The sequence below is a fragment of the Phyllobates terribilis genome, unplaced genomic scaffold, assembly GCF_046119375.1.
Source record: "Phyllobates terribilis strain yellow unplaced genomic scaffold, ASM4611937v1 Scaffold_1__5_contigs__length_1240528914, whole genome shotgun sequence".
Classification (NCBI taxonomy): domain Eukaryota; kingdom Metazoa; phylum Chordata; class Amphibia; order Anura; family Dendrobatidae; genus Phyllobates; species Phyllobates terribilis.
This window is the reverse complement of record NW_027362761.1, coordinates 154,671,263-154,687,799: the sequence shown is the minus strand read 5'-3', so window position 1 is coordinate 154,687,799 and position 16,537 is coordinate 154,671,263.

Sequence of the window (16,537 nt, the reverse complement as noted above, 5' to 3'; positions counted from 1 at the left end):
AAAAGTGTGGTATACCCCAGTAAACAATAACTGTGGTTTTGCCATCCCACGGTAAAATATCTCTATTATTCAGCTTTTGGTAGTTTTTTCCGTAAAGAAAAACAGTAGTGTCTCCTGACTGTTGTGACACAAAAATATATCTGTTGAAAATAGTCTTGTGTAGGCCCGACATCCCAGTGTGGTTTCGCTGTTCCACGGGTCAAATCGCTGTACTATCCAGTTTTGGGCCTTTGGTATCTAAAAAAAAAGCAGTTTGAGTGTGTCGCTCACTGTTCAGCCGCAAATATCTCTATTTAAAAAAGTGTGGCATACCCCAGTAAACAATAACTGTGGTTTTGCCATCCCACGGTAAAAATCTCTATTATTCAGCTTTTGGTATTTTTTGCTGTAAAGAAAAACAGTAGTGTCTCCTGACTGTTGTGACACAAAAATATATCTGTTGAAAATAGTCTTGTGTAGGCCCGACATCCCAGTGTGGTTTCACAGTTCCACGGGTCAAATCGCTGTACTATCCAGTTTTGGGCCTTTGGTATCTAAAAAAAAAGCAGTTTGAGTGTGTCGCTCACTGTTCAGCCGCAAATATCTCTATTTAAAAAAGTGTGGTATACCCCAGTAAACAATAACTGTGGTTTTGCCATCCCACGGTAAAATATCTCTATTATTCAGCTTTTGGTAGATTTTTCCGTAAAGAAAAACAGTAGTGTCTCCTGACTGTTGTGACACAAAAATATATCTGTTGAAAATAGTCTTGTGTAGGCCCGACATCCCAGTGTGGTTTCGCTGTTCCACGGGTCAAATCGCTGTACTATCCAGTTTTGGGCCTTTGGTATCTAAAAAAAAAGCAGTTTGAGTGTGTCGCTCACTGTTCAGCCGCAAATATCTCTATTTAAAAAAGTGTGGCATACCCCAGTAAACAATAACTGTGGTTTTGCCATCCCACGGTAAAAATCTCTATTATTCAGCTTTTGGTATTTTTTTCTGTAAAGAAAAACAGTAGTGTCTCCTGACTGTTGTGACACAAAAATATATCTGTTGAAAATAGTCTTGTGTAGGCCCGACATCCCAGTGTGGTTTCACAGTTCCACGGGTCAAATCGCTGTACTATCCAGTTTTGGGCCTTTGGTATCTAAAAAAAAAGCAGTTTGAGTGTGTCGCTCACTGTTCAGCCGCAAATATCTCTATTTAAAAAAGTGTGGTATACCCCAGTAAACAATAACTGTGGTTTTGCCATCCCACGGTAAAAAATCTCTATTATTCAGCTTTTGGTAGTTTTTTCCGTAAAGAAAAACAGAAGTGTCTCCTGACTGTTGTGACACAAAAATATATCTGTTGAAAATAGTCTTGTGTAGGCCCGACATCCCAGTGTGGTTTCGCAGTTCCACGGGTCAAATCGCTGTACTATCCAGTTTTGGGCCTTTGGTATCTAAAAAAAAAAGTAGTTTGAGTGTGTCGCTCACTGTTCAGCCGCAAATATCTCTATTTAAAAAAGCGTGGTATACACCAGTAAACAATAACTGTGGTGTTGCCATCCCACGGTAAAAAATCTCTATTATTCAGCGTTTGGTAGTTTTTTCCGTAAAGAAAAACAGTAGTGTCTCCTGACTGTTGTGACACAAAAATATATCTGTTGAAAATAGTCTTGTGTAGGCCCGACATCCCAGTGTGGTTTCGCAGTTCCACGGGTCAAATCGCTGTACTATCCAGTTTTGGGCCTTTGGTATCTAAAAAAAAAGCAGTTTGAGTGTGTCGCTCACTGTTCAGCAGCAAATATCTCTATTTAAAAAAGTGTGGTATGCCCCAGTAAACAATAACTGTTGTTTTGCCATCCCACGGAAAAAATCTCTATTATTCAGCTTTTGGTAGTTTTTTCCATAAAGAAAAACAGTAGTGTCTCCTGACTGTTGTGACACAAAAATATATCTGTTGAAAATAGTCTTGTGTAGGCCCGACATCCCAGTGTGGTTTCGCAGTTCCACGGGTCAAATCGCTGTACTATCCAGTTTTGGGCCTTTGGTATCTAAAAAAAAAGCAGTTTGAGTGTGTCGCTCACTGTTCAGCCGCAAATATCTCTATTTAAAAAAGAGTGGTATACCCCAGTAAACAATAACTGTGGTTTTGCCATCCCACGGTAAAAAATCTCTATTATTCAGCTTTTGGTAGTTTTTTCCGTAAAGAAAAACAGTAGTGTCTCCTGACTGTTGTGACACAAAAATATATCTGTTGAAAATAGTCTTGTGTAGGCCCGACATCCCAGTGTGGTTTCGCAGTTCCACGGGTCAAATCGCTGTACTATCCAGTTTTGGGCCTTTGGTATCTAAAAAAAAAGCAGTTTGAGTGTGTCGCTCACTGTTCAGCCGCAAATATCTCTATTTAAAAAAGAGTGGTATACCCCAGTAAACAATAACTGTGGTTTTGCCATCCCACGGTAAAAAATCTCTATTATTCAGCTTTTGGTAGTTTTTTCCGTAAAGAAAAACAGTAGTGTCTCCTGACTGTTGTGACACAAAAATATATCTGTTGAAAATAGTCTTGTGTAGGCCCGACATCCCAGTGTGGTTTCGCAGTTCAACAGGTCAAATCGCTGTACTATCCAGTTTTGGGCCTTTGGTATCTAAAAAAAGCAGTTTGAGTGTGTCGCTCACTGTTCAGCCGCAAATATCTCTATTTAAAAAAGTGTGGTATACCCCAGTAAACAATAACTGTGGTTTTGCCATCCCACGGTAAAATATCTCTATTATTCAGCTTTTGGTAGTTTTTTCCGTAAAGAAAAACAGTAGTGTCTCCTGACTGTTGTGACACAAAAATATATCTGTTGAAAATAGTCTTGTGTAGGCCCGACATCCCAGTGTGGTTTCGCTGTTCCACGGGTCAAATCGCTGTACTATCCAGTTTTGGGCCTTTGGTATCTAAAAAAAAAGCAGTTTGAGTGTGTCGCTCACTGTTCAGCCGCAAATATCTCTATTTAAAAAAGTGTGGCATACCCCAGTAAACAATAACTGTGGTTTTGCCATCCCACGGTAAAAATCTCTATTATTCAGCTTTTGGTATTTTTTGCTGTAAAGAAAAACAGTAGTGTCTCCTGACTGTTGTGACACAAAAATATATCTGTTGAAAATAGTCTTGTGTAGGCCCGACATCCCAGTGTGGTTTCACAGTTCCACGGGTCAAATCGCTGTACTATCCAGTTTTGGGCCTTTGGTATCTAAAAAAAAAGCAGTTTGAGTGTGTCGCTCACTGTTCAGCCGCAAATATCTCTATTTAAAAAAGTGTGGTATACCCCAGTAAACAATAACTGTGGTTTTGCCATCCCACGGTAAAATATCTCTATTATTCAGCTTTTGGTAGATTTTTCCGCAAAGAAAAACAGTAGTGTCTCCTGACTGTTGTGACACAAAAATATATCTGTTGAAAATAGTCTTGTGTAGGCCCGACATCCCAGTGTGGTTTCGCTGTTCCACGGGTCAAATCGCTGTACTATCCAGTTTTGGGCCTTTGGTATCTAAAAAAAAAGCAGTTTGAGTGTGTCGCTCACTGTTCAGCCGCAAATATCTCTATTTAAAAAAGTGTGGCATACCCCAGTAAACAATAACTGTGGTTTTGCCATCCCACGGTAAAAATCTCTATTATTCAGCTTTTGGTATTTTTTTCTGTAAAGAAAAACAGTAGTGTCTCCTGACTGTTGTGACACAAAAATATATCTGTTGAAAATAGTCTTGTGTAGGCCCGACATCCCAGTGTGGTTTCACAGTTCCACGGGTCAAATCGCTGTACTATCCAGTTTTGGGCCTTTGGTATCTAAAAAAAAAGCAGTTTGAGTGTGTCGCTCACTGTTCAGCCGCAAATATCTCTATTTAAAAAAGTGTGGTATACCCCAGTAAACAATAACTGTGGTTTTGCCATCCCACGGTAAAAAATCTCTATTATTCAGCTTTTGGTAGTTTTTTCCGTAAAGAAAAACAGAAGTGTCTCCTGACTGTTGTGACACAAAAATATATCTGTTGAAAATAGTCTTGTGTAGGCCCGACATACCAGTGTGGTTTCGCAGTTCCACGGGTCAAATCGCTGTACTATCCAGTTTTGGGCCTTTGGTATCTAAAAAAAAGCAGTTTGAGTGTGTCGCTCACTGTTCAGCCGCAAATATCTCTATTTAAAAAAGTGTGGTATACCCCAGTAAACAATAACTGTGGTTTTGCCATCCCACGGTAAAAAATATCTATTATTCAGCTTTTGGTAGCTTTTTCCGTAAAGAAAAACAATAGTGTCTCCTGACTGTTGTGACACAAAAATATATCTGTTGAAAATAGTCTTGTGTAGGCCCGACATCCCAGTGTGGTTTCGCAGTTCCACGGGTCAAATCGCTGTACTATCCAGTTTTGGGCCTTTGGTATCTAAAAAAAAAGCAGTTTGAGTGTGTCGCTCACTGTTCAGCCGCAAATATCTCTATTTAAAAAAGTGTGGTATACCCCAGTAAACAATAACTGTGGTTTTGCCATCCCACGGTAAAAAATCTCTATTATTCAGCTTTTGGTAGTTTTTTCCGTAAAGAAAAGCAGTAGTGTCTCCTGACTGTTGTGACACAAAAATATATCTGTTGAAAATAGTCTTGTGTAGGCCCGACATCCCAGTGTGGTTTCGCAGTTCCACAGGTCAAATCGCTGTACTATCCAGCTTTGGGCCTTTGGTATCTAAAAAAAAAAGTAGTTTGAGTGTGTCGCTCACTGTTCAGCCGCAAATATCTCTATTTAAAAAAGCGTGGTATACACTAGTAAACAATAACTGTGGGGTTGCCATCCCACGGTAAAAAATCTCTATTATTCAGCGTTTGGTAGTTTTTTCCGTAAAGAAAAACAGTAGTGTCTCCTGACTGTTGTGACACAAAAATATATCTGTTGAAAATAGTCTTGTGTAGGCCCGACATCCCAGTGTGGTTTCGCAGTTCCACGGGTCAAATCGCTGTACTATCCAGTTTTGGGCCTTTGGTATCTAAAAAAAAAGCAGTTTGAGTGTGTCGCTCACTGTTCAGCCGCAAATATCTCTATTTAAAAAAGTGTGGTATGCCCCAGTAAACAATAACTGTTGTTTTGCCATCCCACGGAAAAAATCTCTATTATTCAGCTTTTGGTAGTTTTTTCCATAAAGAAAAACAGTAGTGTCTCCTGACTGTTGTGACACAAAAATATATCTGTTGAAAATAGTCTTGTGTAGGCCCGACATCCCAGTGTGGTTTCGCAGTTCCACGGGTCAAATCGCTGTACTATCCAGTTTTGGGCCTTTGGTATCTAAAAAAAAAGCAGTTTGAGTGTGTCGCTCACTGTTCAGCCGCAAATATCTCTATTTAAAAAAGAGTGGTATACCCCAGTAAACAATAACTGTGGTTTTGCCATCCCACGGTAAAAAATCTCTATTATTCAGCTTTTGGTAGTTTTTTCCGTAAAGAAAAACAGTAGTGTCTCCTGACTGTTGTGACACAAAAATATATCTGTTGAAAATAGTCTTGTGTAGGCCCGACATCCCAGTGTGGTTTCGCAGTTCCACAGGTCAAATCGCTGTACTATCCAGTTTTGGGCCTTTGGTATCTAAAAAAAAAGCAGTTTGAGTGTGTCGCTCACTGTTCAGCCGCAAATATCTCTATTTAAAAAAGTGTGGTGTACCCCAGTAAGCAATAACTGTGGTTTTGCCATTCCACGGTAAAATATCTCTATTATTCAGCTTTTGGTAGTTTTTTCCGTAAAGAAAAACAGTAGTGTCTCCTGACTGTTGTGACACAAAAATATATCTGTTGAAAATAGTCTTGTGTAGGCCCGACATCCCAGTGTGGTTTCGCAGTTCCACGGGTCAAATCGCTGTACTATCCAGTTTTGGGCCTTTGGTATCTAAAAAAAAAGCAGTTTGAGTGTGTCGCTCACTGTTCAGCCGCAAATATCTCTATTTAAAAAAGTGTGGCATACCCCAGTAAACAATAACTGTGGTTTTGCCATCCGACGGTAAAAATCTCTATTATTCAGCTTTTGTTAGTTTTTTCTGTAAAGAAAAACAGTAGTGTCTCCTGACTGTTGTGACACAAAAATATATCTGTTGAAAATAGTCTTGTGTATCCCCGACATCCCAGTGTGGTTTCGCAGTTCCACGGGTCAAATCGCTGTACTATCCAGTTTTGGGCCTTTGGTATCTAAAAAAAAAGCAGTTTGAGTGTGTCGCTCACTGTTCAGCTGCAAATATCTCTATTTAAAAAAGAGTGGTAAACCCCAGTAAACAATAACTGTGGTTTTGCCATCCCACGGTAAAAAATCTCTATTATTCAGCTTTTGGTAGTTTTTTCCGTAAAGAAAAACAGTAGTGTCTCCTGACTGTTGTGACACAAAAATATATCTGTTGAAAATAGTCTTGTGTAGGCCCGACATCCCAGTGTGGTTTCGCAGTTCAACAGGTCAAATCGCTGTACTATCCAGTTTTGGGCCTTTGGTATCTAAAAAAAAAGCAGTTTGAGTGTGTCGCTCACTGTTCAGCCGCAAATATCTCTATTTAAAAAAGTGTAGTATACCCCAGTAAACAATAACTGTGGTTTTGCCATCCCACGGTAAAATATCTCTATTATTCAGCTTTTGGTAGTTTTTTCCGTAAAGAAAAACAGTAGTGTCTCCTGACTGTTGTGACACAAAAATATATCTGTTGAAAATAGTCTTGTGTAGGCCCGACATCCCAGTGTGGTTTCGCAGTTCCACGGGTCAAATCGCTGTACTATCCAGTTTTGGGCCTTTGGTATCTAAAAAAAAAGCAGTTTGAGTGTGTCGCTCACTGTTCAGCCGCAAATATCTCTATTTAAAAAAGTGTGGCATACCCCAGTAAACAATAACTGTGGTTTTGCCATCCCACGGTAAAAATCTCTATTATTCAGCTTTTGGTAGTTTTTTCTGTAAAGAAAAACAGTAGTGTCTCCTGACTGTTGTGACACAAAAATATATCTGTTGAAAATAGTCTTGTGTAGGCCCGACATCCCAGTGTGGTTTCACAGTTCCACGGGTCAAATCGCTGTACTATCCAGTTTTGGGCCTTTGGTATCTAAAAAAAAAAGCAGTTTGAGTGTGTCGCTCACTGTTCAGCCGCAAATATCTCTATTTAAAAAAGTGTGGTATACCCCAGTAAACAATAACTGTGGTTTTGCCATCCCACGGTAAAAAATCTCTATTATTCAGCTTTTGGTAGTTTTTTCCGTAAAGAAAAACAGAAGTATCTCCTGACTGTTGTGACACAAAAATATATCTGTTGAAAATAGTCTTGTGTAGGCCCGACATCCCAGTGTGGTTTCGCAGTACCACAGGTCAAATCGCTGTACTATCCAGTTTTGGGCCTTTGGTATCTAAAAAAAAAGCAGTTTGAGTGTGTCGCTCACTGTTCACCTGCAAATCTCTCTATTTAAAAAAGTGTGGCATACCCCAGTAAACAATAACTGTGGTTTTGCCATCCCACGGTAAAATATCTCTATTGTTCAGCTTTTGGTAGTTTTTTCCGTAAAGAAAAACAGTAGTGTCTCCTGACTGTTGTGACACAAAAATATATCTGTTGAAAATAGTTTTGTGTAGGCCCAACATACCAGTGTGGTTTCGCAGTTCCACGGGTCAAATCGCTGTACTATCCAGTTTTGGGCCTTTGGTATCTAAAAAAAAGCAGTTTGAGTGTGTCGCTCACTGTTCAGCCGCAAATATCTCTATTTAAAAAAGTGTGGTATACCCCAGTAAACAATAACTGTTGTTTTGCCATCCCACGGAAAAAATCTCTATTATTCAGCTTTTGGTAGTTTTTTCCATAAAGAAAAACAGTAGTGTCTCCTGACTGTTGTGACACAAAAATATATCTGTTGAAAATAGTCTTGTGTAGGCCCGACATCCCAGTGTGGTTTCGCAGTTCCACGGGTCAAATCGCTGTACTATCCAGTTTTGGGCCTTTGGTATCTAAAAAAAAAGCAGTTTGAGTGTGTCGCTCACTGTTCAGCCGCAAATATCTCTATTTAAAAAAGAGTGGTATACCCCAGTAAACAATAACTGTGGTTTTGCCATCCCACGGTAAAAAATCTCTATTATTCAGCTTTTGGTAGTTTTTTCCGTAAAGAAAAACAGTAGTGTCTCCTGACTGTTGTGACACAAAAATATATCTGTTGAAAATAGTCTTGTGTAGGCCCGACATCCCAGTGTGGTTTCGCAGTTCCACAGGTCAAATCGCTGTACTATCCAGTTTTGGGCCTTTGGTATCTAAAAAAAAAGCAGTTTGAGTGTGTCGCTCACTGTTCAGCCGCAAATATCTCTATTTAAAAAAGTGTGGTGTACCCCAGTAAGCAATAACTGTGGTTTTGCCATTCCACGGTAAAATATCTCTATTATTCAGCTTTTGGTAGTTTTTTCCGTAAAGAAAAACAGTAGTGTCTCCTGACTGTTGTGACACAAAAATATATCTGTTGAAAATAGTCTTGTGTAGGCCCGACATCCCAGTGTGGTTTCGCAGTTCCACGGGTCAAATCGCTGTACTATCCAGTTTTGGGCCTTTGGTATCTAAAAAAAAAGCAGTTTGAGTGTGTCGCTCACTGTTCAGCCGCAAATATCTCTATTTAAAAAAGTGTGGCATACTCCAGTAAACAATAACTGTGGTTTTGCCATCCGACGGTAAAAATCTCTATTATTCAGCTTTTGTTAGTTTTTTCTGTAAAGAAAAACAGTAGTGTCTCCTGACTGTTGTGACACAAAAATATATCTGTTGAAAATAGTCTTGTGTATCCCCGACATCCCAGTGTGGTTTCGCAGTTCCACGGGTCAAATCGCTGTACTATCCAGTTTTGGGCCTTTGGTATCTAAAAAAAAAGCAGTTTGAGTGTGTCGCTCACTGTTCAGCTGCAAATATCTCTATTTAAAAAAGAGTGGTAAACCCCAGTAAACAATAACTGTGGTTTTGCCATCCCACGGTAAAAAATCTCTATTATTCAGCTTTTGGTAGTTTTTTCCGTAAAGAAAAACAGTAGTGTCTCCTGACTGTTGTGACACAAAAATATATCTGTTGAAAATAGTCTTGTGTAGGCCCGACATCCCAGTGTGGTTTCGCAGTTCAACAGGTCAAATCGCTGTACTATCCAGTTTTGGGCCTTTGGTATCTAAAAAAAAAGCAGTTTGAGTGTGTCGCTCACTGTTCAGCCGCAAATATCTCTATTTAAAAAAGTGTAGTATACCCCAGTAAACAATAACTGTGGTTTTGCCATCCCACGGTAAAATATCTCTATTATTCAGCTTTTGGTAGTTTTTTCCGTAAAGAAAAACAGTAGTGTCTCCTGACTGTTGTGACACAAAAATATATCTGTTGAAAATAGTCTTGTGTAGGCCCGACATCCCAGTGTGGTTTTGCAGTTCCACGGGTCAAATCGCTGTACTATCCAGTTTTGGGCCTTTGGTATCTAAAAAAAAAGCAGTTTGAGTGTGTCGCTCACTGTTCAGCCGCAAATATCTCTATTTAAAAAAGTGTGGCATACCCCAGTAAACAATAACTGTGGTTTTGCCATCCCACGGTAAAAATCTCTATTATTCAGCTTTTGGTAGTTTTTTCTGTAAAGAAAAACAGTAGTGTCTCCTGACTGTTGTGACACAAAAATATATCTGTTGAAAATAGTCTTGTGTAGGCCCGACATCCCAGTGTGGTTTCACAGTTCCACGGGTCAAATCGCTGTACTATCCAGTTTTGGGCCTTTGGTATCTAAAAAAAAAAGCAGTTTGAGTGTGTCGCTCACTGTTCAGCCACAAATATCTCTATTTAAAAAAGTGTGGTATACCCCAGTAAACAATAACTGTGGTTTTGCCATCCCACGGTAAAAAATCTCTATTATTCAGCTTTTGGTAGTTTTTTCCGTAAAGAAAAACAGAAGTATCTCCTGACTGTTGTGACACAAAAATATATCTGTTGAAAATAGTCTTGTGTAGGCCCGACATCCCAGTGTGGTTTCGCAGTACCACAGGTCAAATCGCTGTACTATCCAGTTTTGGGCCTTTGGTATCTAAAAAAAAAGCAGTTTGAGTGTGTAGCTCACTGTTCACCTGCAAATCTCTCTATTTAAAAAAGTGTGGCATACCCCAGTAAACAATAACTGTGGTTTTGCCATCCCACGGTAAAATATCTCTATTGTTCAGCTTTTGGTAGTTTTTTCCGTAAAGAAAAACAGTAGTGTCTCCTGACTGTTGTGACACAAAAATATATCTGTTGAAAATAGTTTTGTGTAGGCCCAACATACCAGTGTGGTTTCGCAGTTCCACGGGTCAAATCGCTGTACTATCCAGTTTTGGGCCTTTGGTATCTAAAAAAAAGCAGTTTGAGTGTGTCGCTCACTGTTCAGCCGCAAATATCTCTATTTAAAAAAGTGTGGTATACCCCAGTAAACAATAACTGTGGTTTTGCCATCCCACGGTGAAAAATATCTATTATTCAGCTTTTGGTAGTTTTTTCCGTAAAGAAAAACAATAGTGTCTCCTGACTGTTGTGACACAAAAATATATCTGTTGAAAATAGTCTTGTGTAGGCCCGACATCCCAGTGTGGTTTCGCAGTTCCACGGGTCAAATCGCTGTACTATCCAGTTTTGGGCCTTTGGTATCTAAAAAAAAAGCAGTTTGAGTGTGTCGCTCACTGTTCAGCCGCAAATATCTTTATTTAAAAAAGTGTGGTATACCCCAGTAAACAATAACTGTGGTTTTGCCATCCCACAGTAAAAAATCTCTATTATTCATCTTTTGGTAGTTTTTTCCGTAAAGAAAAACAGTAGGGTCTCCTGACTGTTGTGACACAAAAATATATCTGTTGAAAATTGTCTTATGTAGGCCCGACATCCCAGTGTGGTTTCGCAGTTCCACGGGTCAAATCGCTGTACTATCCAGTTTTGGGCCTTTGGTATCTAAAAAAAAAGCAGTTTGAGTGTGTCGCTCACTGTTCAGCCGCAGATATCTCTATTTAAAAAAGTGTGGTATACCCCAGTAAACAATAACTGTTGTTTTGCCATCCCACGGAAAAAATCTCTATTATTCAGCTTTTGGTAGTTTTTTCCTTAAAGAAAAACAGTAGTGTCTCCTGACTGTTGTGACACAAAAATATATCTGTTGAAAATAGTCTTGTGTAGGCCTGACATCCCAGTGTGGTTTCGCAGTTCCACAGGTCAAATCGATGTACTATCCAGTTTTGGGCCTTTGGTATCTAGAAAAAAAGCAGTTTGAGTGTGTCGCTCACTGTTCAGCCGCAAATATCTCTATTTAAAAAAGTGTGGCATACCCCAGTAAACAATAACTGTGGTTTTGCCATCCCACGGTAAAAAATCTCTATTATTCAGCTTTTGGTAGTTTTTTCCGTAAAGAAAAACAGAAGTGTCTCCTGACTGTTGTGACACAAAAATATATCTGTTGAAAATAGTCTTGTGTAGGCCCGACATCCCAGTGTGGCTTCGCAGTACCACAGGTCAAATCGCTGTACTATCCAGTTTAGGGCCTTTGTTATCTAAAAAAAAAGCAGTTTGAGTGTGTCGCTCACTGTTCACCTGCAAATATCTCTATTTAAAAAAGTGTGGTATACCCCAGTAAATAATAACTGTGGTTTTGCCATCCCACGGTAAAATATCTCTATTATTCAGCTTTTGGTAGTTTTTTCCGTAAAGAAAAACAGTAGTGTCTCCTGACTGTTGTGACACAAAAATATATCTGTTGAAAATAGTCTTGTGTAGGCCCGACATACCAGTGTGGTTTCGCAGTTCCACGGGTCAAATCGCTGTACTATCCAGTTTTGGGCCTTTGGTATCTAAAAAAAAAGCAGTTTGAGTGTGTCGCTCACTGTTCAGCCGCAAATATCTCTATTTAAAAAAGTGTGGCATACCCAGTAAACAATAACTGTGGTTTTGCCATCCCACGGTAAAAAATCTCTATTATTCAGCTTTTGGTAGTTTTTTCCGTAAAGAAAAATAATAGTGTCTCCTGACTGTTGTGACACAAAAATATATCTGTTGAAAATAGTCTTGTGTAGGCCCGACATCCCAGTGTGGTTTCGCAGTTCCACGGGTCAAATCGCTGTACTATCCAGTTTTGGCCTTTGGTATCTAAAAAAAAAGCAGTTTGAGTGTGTCGCTCACTGTTCAGCCGCAAATATCTCTATTTAAAAAAGTGTGGTATACCCCAGTAAACAATAACTGTGGTTTTGCCATCCCACGGAAAAAATCTCTATTATTCAGCTTTTGGTAGTTTTTTCCGTAAAGAAAAACAGTAGTGTATCCTGACTGTTGTGACACAAAAATATATCTGTTGAAAATAGTCTTGTGTAGGCCCGACATCCCAGTGTGGTTTCGCAGTTCCACGGGTCAAATGGCTGTACTATCCAGTTTTGGGCCTTTGGTATCTAAAAAAAAGCAGTTTGAGTGTGTTGCCCACTGTTCAGCCGCAAATATCTCTATTTAAAAAAGTGTGGCATACCCCAGTAAACAATAACTGTGGTTTTGCCATCCCACGGTAAAAAATCTCTATTATTCAGCTTTTGGTATTTTTTTCCGTAAAGAAAAACAGTAGTGTCTCCTGACTGTTGTGACACAAAAATATATCTGTTGAAAATAGTCTTGTGTAGGCCCGACATCCCAGTGTGGTTTCACAGTTCCACGTGTCAAATTGCTGTAATATCCAGTTTTGGGCCTTTGGTATCTAAAAAAAAAGCAGTTTGAGTGTGTCGCTCACTGTTCAGCCGCAAATATCTCTATTTAAAAAAGTGTGGTATACCCCAGTAAACAATAACTGTGGTTTTGCCATCCCACGGTAAAATATCTCTATTATTCAGCTTTTGGTAGTTTTTTCCGTAAAGAAAAGCAGTAGTGTCTCCTGACTGTTGTGACACAAAAATATATCTGTTGAAAATAGTCTTGTGTAGGCCCGACATCCCAGTGTGGTTTCGCAGTTCCATGGGTCAAATTGCTGTAATATCCAGTTTTGGGCCTTTGGTATCTAAAAAAAAAGCAGTCTGAGTGTGTCGCTCACTGTTCAGCCGCAAATATCTCTATTTAAAAAAGTGTGGTATACCCCAGTAAACAATAACTGTGGTTTTGCCATCCCACGGTAAAATATCTCTATTATTCAGCTTTTGGTAGTTTTTTCCGTAAAGAAAAGCAGTAGTGTCTCCTGACTGTTGTGACACAAAAATATATCTGTTGAAAATAGTCTTGTGTAGGGCCGACATCCCAGTGTGGTTTCGCAGTTCCACGGGTCAAATCGCTGTACTATCCAGCTTTGGGCCTTTGGTATCTAAAAAAAAAGCAGTTTGAGTGTGTCGCTCACTGTTCAGCCGCAAATATCTCTATTTAAAAAAGTGTGGTATACCCCAGTAAACAATATCTGTGGTTTTGCCATCCCACGGTAAAAATTCTCTATTATTCAGCTTTTGGTAGTTTTTTCCGTAAAGAAAAACAGCAGTGTCTCCTGACTGTTGTGACACAAAAATATATCTGTTGAAAATAGTCTTGTGTAGGCCCGACATCCCAGTGTGGTTTCGCAGTTCCACAGGTCAAATCACTGTACTATTCAGTTTTGGGCCTTTGGCATCTAAAAAAAAAGCAGTTTGAGTGTGTCGCTCACTGTTCAGCCGCAAATATCTCTATTTAAAAAAGAGTGGTATACCCCAGTAAACAATAACTGTGGTTTTGCCATCCCACGGTAAAAAATCTCTATTATTCAGCTTTTGGTAGTTTTCTCCGTAAAGAATAACAGTAGTGTCTCCTGACTGTTGTGACACAAAAATATATCTGTTGAAAATAGTCTTGTGTAGGCCCGACATCCCAGTGTGGTTTCGTAGTTCCACGCGTCAAATCGCTGTACTATCCAGTTTTCGGCCTTTGGTATCTAAAAAAAAAGCAGTTTGAGTGTGTCGCTCACTGTTCAGCTGCAAATATCTCTATTTAAAAAAGAGTGGTATACCCCAGTAAACAATAACTGTGGTTTTGCCATCCCACGGTAAAAAATCTCTATTATTCAGCTTTTGGTAGTTTTTTCCGTAAAGAAAAACAGTAGTGTCTCCTGACTGTTGTGACACAAAAATATATCTGTTGAAAATAGTCTTGTGTAGGCCTGACATCCCAGTGTGGTTTCGCAGTTCCACAGGTCAAATCGATGTACTATCCAGTTTTGGGCCTTTGGTATCTAAAAAAAAAGCAGTTTGAGTGTGTCGCTCACTGTTCAGCCGCAAATATCTCTATTTAAAAAAGTGTGGCATACCCCAGTAAACAATAACTGTGGTTTTGCCATCCCACGGTAAAAAATCTCTATTATTCAGCTTTTGGTAGTTTTTTCCGTAAAGAAAAACAGAAGTGTCTCCTGACTGTTGTGACACAAAAATATATCTGTTGAAAATAGTCTTGTGTAGGCCCGACATCCCAGTGTGGCTTCGCAGTACCACAGGTCAAATCGCTGTACTATCCAGTTTTGGGCCTTTGTTATCTAAAAAAAAAGCAGTTTGAGTGTGTCGCTCACTGTTCACCTGCAAATATCTCTATTTAAAAAAGTGTGGTATACCCCAGTAAATAATAACTGTGGTTTTGCCATCCCACGGTAAAATATCTCTATTATTCAGCTTTTGGTAGTTTTTTCCGTAAAGAAAAACAGTAGTGTCTCCTGACTGTTGTGACACAAAAATATATCTGTTGAAAATAGTCTTGTGTAGGCCCGACATACCAGTGTGGTTTCGCAGTTCCACGGGTCAAATCGCTGTACTATCCAGTTTTGGGCCTTTGGTATCTAAAAAAAAAGCAGTTTGAGTGTGTCGCTCACTGTTCAGCCGCAAATATCTCTATTTAAAAAAGTGTGGCATACCCAGTAAACAATAACTGTGGTTTTGCCATCCCACGGTAAAAAATCTCTATTATTCAGCTTTTGGTAGTTTTTTCCGTAAAGAAAAATAATAGTGTCTCCTGACTGTTGTGACACAAAAATATATCTGTTGAAAATAGTCTTGTGTAGGCCCGACATCCCAGTGTGGTTTCGCAGTTCCACGGGTCAAATCGCTGTACTATCCAGTTTTGGCCTTTGGTATCTAAAAAAAAAGCAGTTTGAGTGTGTCGCTCACTGTTCAGCCGCAAATATCTCTATTTAAAAAAGTGTGGTATACCCCAGTAAACAATAACTGTGGTTTTGCCATCCCACGGAAAAAATCTCTATTATTCAGCTTTTGGTAGTTTTTTCCGTAAAGAAAAACAGTAGTGTATCCTGACTGTTGTGACACAAAAATATATCTGTTGAAAATAGTCTTGTGTAGGCCCGACATCCCAGTGTGGTTTTGCAGTTCCACGGGTCAAATCGCTGTACTATCCAGTTTTGGGCCTTTGGTATCTAAAAAAAAAGCAGTTTGAGTGTGTTGCCCACTGTTCAGCCGCAAATATCTCTATTTAAAAAAGTGTGGCATACCCCAGTAAACAATAACTGTGGTTTTGCCATCCCACGGTAAAAAATCTCTATTATTCAGCTTTTGGTATTTTTTTCCGTAAAGAAAAACAGTAGTGTCTCCTGACTGTTGTGACACAAAAATATATCTGTTGAAAATAGTCTTGTGTAGGCCCGACATCCCAGTGGGTTTCACAGTTCCACGGGTCAAATTGCTGTAATATCCAGTTTTGGGCCTTTGGTATCTAAAAAAAAAGCAGTTTGAGTGTGTCGCTCACTGTTCAGCCGCAAATATCTCTATTTAAAAAAGTGTGGTATACCCCAGTAAACAATAACTGTGGTTTTGCCATCCCACGGTAAAATATCTCTATTATTCAGCTTTTGGTAGTTTTTTCCGTAAAGAAAAGCAGTAGTGTCTCCTGACTGTTGTGACACAAAAATATATCTGTTGAAAATAGTCTTGTGTAGGCCCGACATCCCAGTGTGGTTTCGCAGTTCCATGGGTCAAATTGCTGTAATATCCAGTTTTGGGCCTTTGGTATCTAAAAAAAAAGCAGTCTGAGTGTGTCGCTCACTGTTCAGCCGCAAATATCTCTATTTAAAAAAGTGTGGTATACCCCAGTAAACAATAACTGTGGTTTTGCCATCCCACGGTAAAATATCTCTATTATTCAGCTTTTGGTAGTTTTTTCCGTAAAGAAAAGCAGTATTGTCTCCTGACTGTTGTGACACAAAAATATATCTGTTGAAAATAGTCTTGTGTAGGGCCGACATCCCAGTGTGGTTTCGCAGTTCCACGGGTCAAATCGCTGTACTATCCAGCTTTGGGCCTTTGGTATCTAAAAAAAAAGCAGTTTGAGTGTGTCGCTCACTGTTCAGCCGCAAATATCTCTATTTAAAAAAGTGTGGTATACCCCAGTAAACAATAACTGTGGTTTTGCCATCCCACAGTAAAAAATCTCTATTATTCATCTTTTGGTAGTTTTTTCCGTAAAGAAAAACAGTAGGGTCTCCTGACTGTTGTGACACAAAAATATATCTGTTGAAAATTGTCTTATGTAGGCCCGACATCCCAGTGTGGTTTCGCAGTTCCACGGGTCAAATCGCTGTACTATCCAGTTT